Here is an 8,137-nt window from a genome sequence, read left to right on the forward strand (position 1 = left end):
GTAGCAGTTGTATGAATTCAGTTACAAGACCCCAGTCAACTATGCAAAATCATCTACACTTGTATAGGATGTCGGTCACATATACTAGGTGGGTTCATCATGGTGAAGCTGTGAACGTCAATGTTATTGACTACGTGGAAGTAGCAGATCACCATCTTGATCTGCCTGATGCTCAGGTGGAAGAGGAGGGGGTGGTGTGATATGTCCATTTTGCATCATGCTTTTATATCAATATTTATTGCATTATGGGCTGTTATTACACATTATGTCACAATACTTATGCCTATTCTCTCTTATTTTACAAGGTTTACATAAAGAGGGAGAATGTTCGCAGCTGGGATTCTGGGCTGGAAAAGGAGCAAATATTAGAGATCTATTCTGCACAGCTCCAAAAGTCCTGAAACTTCACGGAAGATGTTTTCCAAATATATAAAAAATACTGGGAGCAAGAACTTCACCAGGGGGGCCACACCCTACCCACGAGGGTGGGGGGCGCGCCCTACCCCTCTGGGCGCACCCCCCTACCTCGTGGGCCCCTTGGTGGCCTTCCGGTGGCCATCTTCTGCTATATGTAGTCTTTCGATGGGAAAATAATCATAGGCCATCTTCTCGGACGAAATTCCGCCGCCACAAGGCGGAACCTTGGCGGAACCAATCTAGGGCTCTGGCGGAGCTGTTCTGCCAGGGAAACTTCCCTCCTGGAGGGGGAAATCATCGCCATCATCATCACCAACGCTCCTCTCATCGGGAGAGGGCAATCTCCATCAACATCTTCATCAGCACCATCTCATCTCAAAACTCTAGTTCATCTCTTGTATCCAATTCTTGTCTCCAAGTCTGGGATTGGTGCTAGTTGGTTCAATTGGTGGAAGATCATATGTTCAGATCCTATATGCATATTAATACCCCTCTGATTATGAACATGTTTATGCTTTGTGAGTAGTTACTTTTGTTCCCGAGGACATGGGAGAAGTCTTGCTATTAGTAGTCATGTGAATTTGGTATTCGTTCGATATTTTGATGAGATGTATGTTGTCTCTCCTCTAGTGGTGTTATGTGAACATCGACTACATGACACTTCACCATTATTTGGGCCTAGAGGAAGGCATTGGGAAGTAATAAGTAGATGATGGGTTGCTAGAGTGACAGAAGCTTAAACCCTAGTTTATGCGTTGCTTCGTAAGGGGCTGATTTGGATCCATATGTTTCATGTTATGGTTAGGTTTACCTTAATACTTTTGTTGTAGTTGCGGATGCCTGCAATAGAGGTTAATCATAAGTGGGATGCTTGTCCAAGTAAGGGCAGTACCCAAGCACCGGTCCACCCACATACCAAATTATCAAAGTACCGAACGCGAATCATATGAACATGATGAAAACTAGCTTGACGATATTCCCATGTGTCCTCGGGAGCGCTTTACATCATATAAGAGTTTGTCCAGGCTTGTCCTTTGCTACAAAAAGGATTGGGCCACCTTGCTGCACCTTATTTACTTTTGCTACTTGTTGCTCGTTACAAATTATCTTATCACAAAACTAACTGTTACCAGTTATTTCAGTACTTGCAGAGAATACCTTGCTGGAAACCGCTTATCATTTCCTTCTGCTCCTCGTTGGGTTCGACACTCTTACTTATAGAAAGGACTACAATAGATCCCCTATACTTGTGGGTCATCAAGACTCTTTTCTGGCGCCATTGTCGGGGAGTGAAGCGCCTTTGGTAGGTGGAATTTGGTAAGGAAAAATTTATATAGTGTGCTAAAATTTACTGTCACTTGTTACCATGGAAAGTAATCCTCTGAGGGGCTTGTTCGGGGTATCTTCACCCCGACCAGTAGAGCAAAGAGTTTCTCCTAAACCTACTGAACCTACTGAAAATGAAAATGAAAATGAAAATGCTTGCTTTGAAGTTCCATCGGGTATGATAGAAAAACTGCTAGCTAATCCTTTTTAGGAGATGGAACAAAACATCCTGATGAACATCTGATATATGTGGATGAAGTTTGCGGATTATTTAAGCTTGTAGGTGTACCCGGAGATGTTGTTAAGAAGAAGGTCTTCCCTTTATCTTTGAGGGGATATGCATCGACATGGTATAGGCTATCTGATGATATGGGGTCTTGGAATTACAAACGATTGAAATTGGAATCTCATTAGATGTTTTATCCTATGCATCTTGTTCATCGTGATCGCAGTTATATATATAATTTTTGGCCTCACGAAGGAGAAATCATCGCTCAAGCTTGTGGGAGGCTTAAATCAATGTTATATTCATGCCCCAATCATGAGCTCTCAAGAGAAATGATTATTCAAAAATTTTACGCTCGGCTTTCTGGTAATAATCGCACCATGCTTGATACTTCTTGTGCTGGCTCTTTTATGATGAAGACTATTGAATTCAAATGGGATTTATTGGAAAGAATTAAACACAACTCTGAAGATTGGGACCTCGACAATGGTAAGGAGTTAGGTATGACACCTAGTTTTGATAGTGTTAAATATTTTATGGATACCGATATTTTTCGTAAAGTTAGCACTAAATATGGACTTGACTCTGAGATAGTAGCTTCTTTCTGTGAATCTTTTGCTGCTTATGTTGATCTCCCCAAGGAGAAGTGGTTTAAATATCATCCTCCCATAGAAGTAAAAGTATCTGCACCTATTAAAGTTGAAGAAAAGACTATCACTTATAATGATCCTATTTTCCCACTTCTTATGTTAAGAAACCACCTTTCCCTGTTAGGATCAAGGATCATGCTAAAGCTTCAACTGTGGTTCGTAAAAGCAATATTAAAACATATACACCTCCTGAGCAAGTTAAAGTTGAACCTAATATTGCTATTGTTAAAGATCTCTTGTCTGATAATATTGATGGGCATGTTATTTATTTCTGTGATGAAACTGCTAGAATCGCTAAACCCCGTGATAAAGATAAACCTAGACTTGTGGTAGGCATGCTTGTTATTTCTGTTAAAATAGGAGATCATTGTTATCATGGCTTATGTGATATGGGTGCCAGTGCTAGTGCAATACCCATTAACCTTTATAGAGAAATTATGCATGATATTGCACCTGTTGAGATAGAAGATATTGATGTTACAATTAAACTTGCCAATAGAGATACTATTTCACCAATGGGAATTGTTAGAGATGTTGAAGTCTTGTGTGGGAAAACTAAATATCCTGCTGATTTTCTTGTTCTTGGTTCCCCACAAGATAGCTTTTGTCCCATTATTTTTGGTAGACCCTTCTTAAATACTGTTAATGCTACTCCCTCCATCCATCTATATAAGGCCTAACCCCAAATTTCATTTTTCCATCTATACAAGGCCAAATGAGCTAACCGATGTGTCTCCCTTTTAATTCTCTCTTGCAAGTCGTGTGTGGTCCATTCCTCATGAAAATGCGCTGGCCGCCACATTGATTTGCTTGCATGCATAGCACCACCATATTTCCAATGGAGCAGCGAGCTCTATCCTTCAGCCAATGCATGCATCATTTCAGGAGTTATGATTGGGCATGCATGTAGAGAAGGGATAAGATAAATTTGCATGCAGGGGATTAAGTGAGGGAGGCCAGCGGCTAGGCATTTAAAAGAGGCCGTGTGCAAGATTTACACGGCACCCAAAATCTGGTTTGCCTGCAATTCGGTTGGTCAAATACTACTCCCAAAATTTGCTCCTTCTTCTGCGCATATGCCTTGGTATGAGAGATTCAAAAGTTAGGCCCTATATAGATGGAAGGAGGGAGTACCATAGATTGCAAAAGGGATGTTGTTACTATCGGTTTAGATGATATGACTCATGAATTTAATTTTTCTAAATTTAGTAGACAACACCGTGAAGAAGAATTACCTAGTAAGGATGAAATTATTGGTCTTGCTTCTATTTGCCGTACCTCCTAGTGATCCTTTAGAACAATATTTGCTAGACCATGAAAATGACATGTTTATGAATGAAAGAAGGGAATTATATGAAGTATTCTTTAAACAGGAACCTATTCTAAAAAACAATTTACCTGTTGAAATCCTAGGGGATCCTCCTCCACACAAGGGTGATCCCGTATTTGAGCTTAAACCGTTACCTGATACTCTTAAATATGCTTATCTTGATGAGAAAAAGATATGTCATGTTATTATTAGTGCTAACTTTTTAGAACATGAAGAAGATAGATTATTGAAAACTCTGAAGAAGCACCGTGCTGCTATTGGGTATACTATTGATGATCTTAAGGGCATTAGTCCCACTCTATGTCAACATAAAATTAATTTGGAAGAAGATGCTAAACTAGTTCGTGATCATCAACGCCGGCTGAATCCTAAAATGAAAGAAGTGGTAAGAAAGGAAATATTAAAGCTCCTTGAGGCAGGTATAATTTATCCCATTGCTGATAGTCAATGGGTAAGCCATGTCCATTGTGTCCCTAAGAAGGGAGGTATTACGGTAGTTCCTAATGATAAAGATGAATTGATTACTCAAAGAATTATTACAGGTTATAGGATGGTAATTGATTTCCGCAAATTAAATAAGGCTACTAAAAAAGGGTCATTACCCCTTACCTTTTATCGATCAAATGCTAGAAAGATTGTCCAAACATACACATTTTTGCTTTCTAGATGATTATTCTGGTTTCTCTCAAATACCCGTGTCAGCCAAAGATCAATCAAAGACTACTTTTACATGCCCTTTTAGTACTTTTGCTTATAGGCGTATGCCTTTTGGTTTATGTAATGCACCTGCTACCTTTCAAAGATGCATGATGGCTATATTCTCTGACTTTTGTGAAAAGATTTGTGAGGTTTTCATGGACGAATTTTCCGTCTATGGATTTTCTTCTGATGATTGCTTGAGCAACCTTGATCGAGTTTTGCAGAGATGTGAAGAAACTAATATTGTCTTGAATTGGGAAAAGTGCCACTTTATGGTCAATGAAGGTATTGTCTTGGGGCATAAAGTTTCTGAAAGAGATATTAAAGTTGATAAAGCCCAGGTTGATGCTATTGAAAAGATGCCATGTCCCAAGGACATCAAAGGTATAAGAAGTTTCCTTGGTCATGCCGGTTTTTTATAGATGGTTCATAAGGACTTCTCAAAAATTTCTCGGCCTCTGACTAATTTATTACAAAAAGATATACCATTTGTATTTGATGATGATTGTGTAGAAGCATTTGAAATACTTAGAAAGTATTGTTTTCTACACCTATTGCTCAGCCACCTGGTTGGAATTTACCCTTTGAAATTATGTGTGATGCTAGTGATTATGTTGTAGGTGTTGTTCTAGGACAAAGAGTTGATAAGAAACTAAATGTTATTCAATATGCTAGTAAAACTCTAGACAATGCTCAAAGAAATTATGCCACTACTGAAAAAGAATTCTTAGCAGTTGTATTTGCTTGTGATAAGTTTAGACCTTATATTGTTGATTCTAAAGTAACTATTCACACTGATCATGCTGCTCTTAATATCTTATGGAAAAGAAAGATGTTAAACCTAGACTTATTAGATGGGTTCTCTTGCTACAAGAATTTGATTTGCATATTGTTGATAGAAAAGGAGCTGAGAACCCCGTTGCAGACAACTTGTCTAGGTTAGAAAATGTGCTTGATGACCCACTGCCTATTGATGATAGCTTTTCTGATGAGCAATTAAATGTCATAAATGCTTCTCATACTGCTCCATGGTACGCTGATTATGCTAATTACATTGTTGCTAAGTTTATACCACCTAGTTTCACATACCAGCAAAATAAAAAGTTCTTCTATGATTTGAGGCATTACTTTTGGGATGACCCACATCTTTAGAAAGAAGGAGTAGATGGTGTTATTAGACGTTGTGTACCTGAGCATGAACAGGAACAGATCCTACGCAAGTGTCACTCCGAAGCTTATGGAGGACACCATGCTGGAGATAGAACTGTACATAAGGTACTACAATCTGGTTTTTATTGGCCTACTCTCTTCAAGGATGCCCGTAAGTTTGTCTAATCTTGTGATGAATGTCAAAGAAATGGTAATATTAGTAAACGTCAAGAAATGCCTATGAATTATTCACTTGTTATTGAACCATTTGATGCTTGGGGCTTCGACTATATGGGACCTTTCCCTTCCTCTAATGGTTATACACATATTTTAGTTGCTATTGATTACGTTACTAAGTGGGTAGAAGCTATTCCAACTAGTAGTGTTGATCATAACACTTCTATTAAAATGCTTAAAGAAGTTATTTTTCCAAGATTTGGAGTCCCTAGATATTTAATGACTGATGGTGGTTCACATTTTATTCATGGTGCTTTCCGTAAAATGCTTACTAAATATGATGTTAATCATAGAATTGCATCTCCTTATCACCCTCAGTCTAGTGGTCAAGTAGAATTGAGTAATAGAGAACTCAAATTAATTTTGCAAAAGACTGTTAATAGGTCTAGAAAGAATTGGTCCAAGAAACTTGATGATGCATTATGGGCCTATAGAACTGCATATAAAAATCCTATGGGTATGTCTCCGTATAAAATGGTCTATGGAAAATCATGTCACTTAGCTCTCGAACTAGAACACAAGGCTTATTGGGCTATTAAAGAACTTAACTATGATTTTAAACTTGCCGGTGAGAAGAGGTTATTTGATATTAGCTCACTCGACGAATGGAGAACCCAAGCCTACGAGAATGCCAAGTTGTTTAAAGAAAAAGATAAAAGATGGCATGACAAAAGGATACAAAAGCGTGAGTTAATTGTAGGTGATTATGTATTGCTATACAACTCTCATTTAGATTTTTGCAGGAAAACTTCTCTATAAATGGGAAGATCCCTACGTTATCGAGGAGGTCTACCGTTCCGGTGCCATAAAAATCAACAACTTCGAAGGCACAAATCCGAAGGTGGTGAACGGTCAAAGAGTGAAACATTATATCTCAGGTAATCCCATAAATGTTGAAACCAATGTTATTGAAACCGTAACCCCGGAGGAATACATAAGGGACACTTTCCGGAACGTTTCAGACTCCAAAAAGGAATAGGTATGTGGTACGGTAAGTAAGCCGACTCCAAAACAGTTTTTAAGGCAATATTTCTCCGTTTTGGAATATTTAGAAAAATAGAAAAATAAGCAGCAGTCCAGGAAGGACACGAGGCCTCCACGAGGGTGGAGGGCCGCCCTACCCTACTGGGCGTGCCCCTACCTCGTGGGCACCTCGTGTGCTCTCCGGACTCCGTTTTCATACACGACACGTATTTTGGTCGGTAAAAATTCATTATATAATCTCCCGGAGGTGTTGACTCCCGTATCACGCAATTATCTCCTGTTTGTGTTTCGAGCTATTGCTGCTACAAATTAGAGCAGGATGTCTTTGCAAGAGTCGGTCGGGGAGAGCCGGGTGTCTCATCCGGCACCGAGATCAACGACAAACAATCATGTTGACCCCTTTGGGCCAGCAATGGAGGAAGAGATGGAGGTTGATTTGAATAGGATAGATGCCATGGAAGAGGATCAAGAAGTCACTTCCCGCCTCCAAGATGGATTCACAATGGGAGAACTGCAGAGCTCAGCTATTCCAAACTTGGTTATCCCTTCCAATGTTAGATTTCTTTCTTATGAGAATATGAAAAAGAGTGTCACTCGTTCTCCCACAGCTATGCAGCACCCTTGGGTGCAGGGAGCTTTGGCTGTTACAGGAAAACTCCGAAAGGAAATAATGGACCTCAAGCAGCAAGCCAACAAGCTTGAGGAGGGGAATCAAATCTTGAGGGGCATCATCGCCAAGAACATCACATCACCATCCCCGAAAAGAGAGACATAATCACATGGGTATGGGCACTCCACTTGGCAATTGCCAAGCTTGGGGGAGTGCCCCGGTATCGTATCACCATCACTTTTATCTTTACCATTTTTCTTAGTTCGATCCTTTTGGTAATATCTTGATCTAGTAGAATAAAAGTTCTTAGTATGATCTAGTCGTGAGTTTTGCTTCTATGTAATCGAGTCCGTGATCTATATAATAAAGATTAGTGTTGAGTTAAGGGCTTGATTATTTTGCCATGATCCTAAGGGAATAAAAGAAAAGAGAAAGAAATAAAAAGAAACAAAGAGATCATGTGAGTCTTATGGAGAGTAATGAGCTCACATAGAAAGAGTACGATGAAT

This window comes from Triticum dicoccoides, chromosome 1A, assembly GCF_002162155.2.
Source record: "Triticum dicoccoides isolate Atlit2015 ecotype Zavitan chromosome 1A, WEW_v2.0, whole genome shotgun sequence".
NCBI lineage: Eukaryota > Viridiplantae > Streptophyta > Magnoliopsida > Poales > Poaceae > Triticum > Triticum dicoccoides.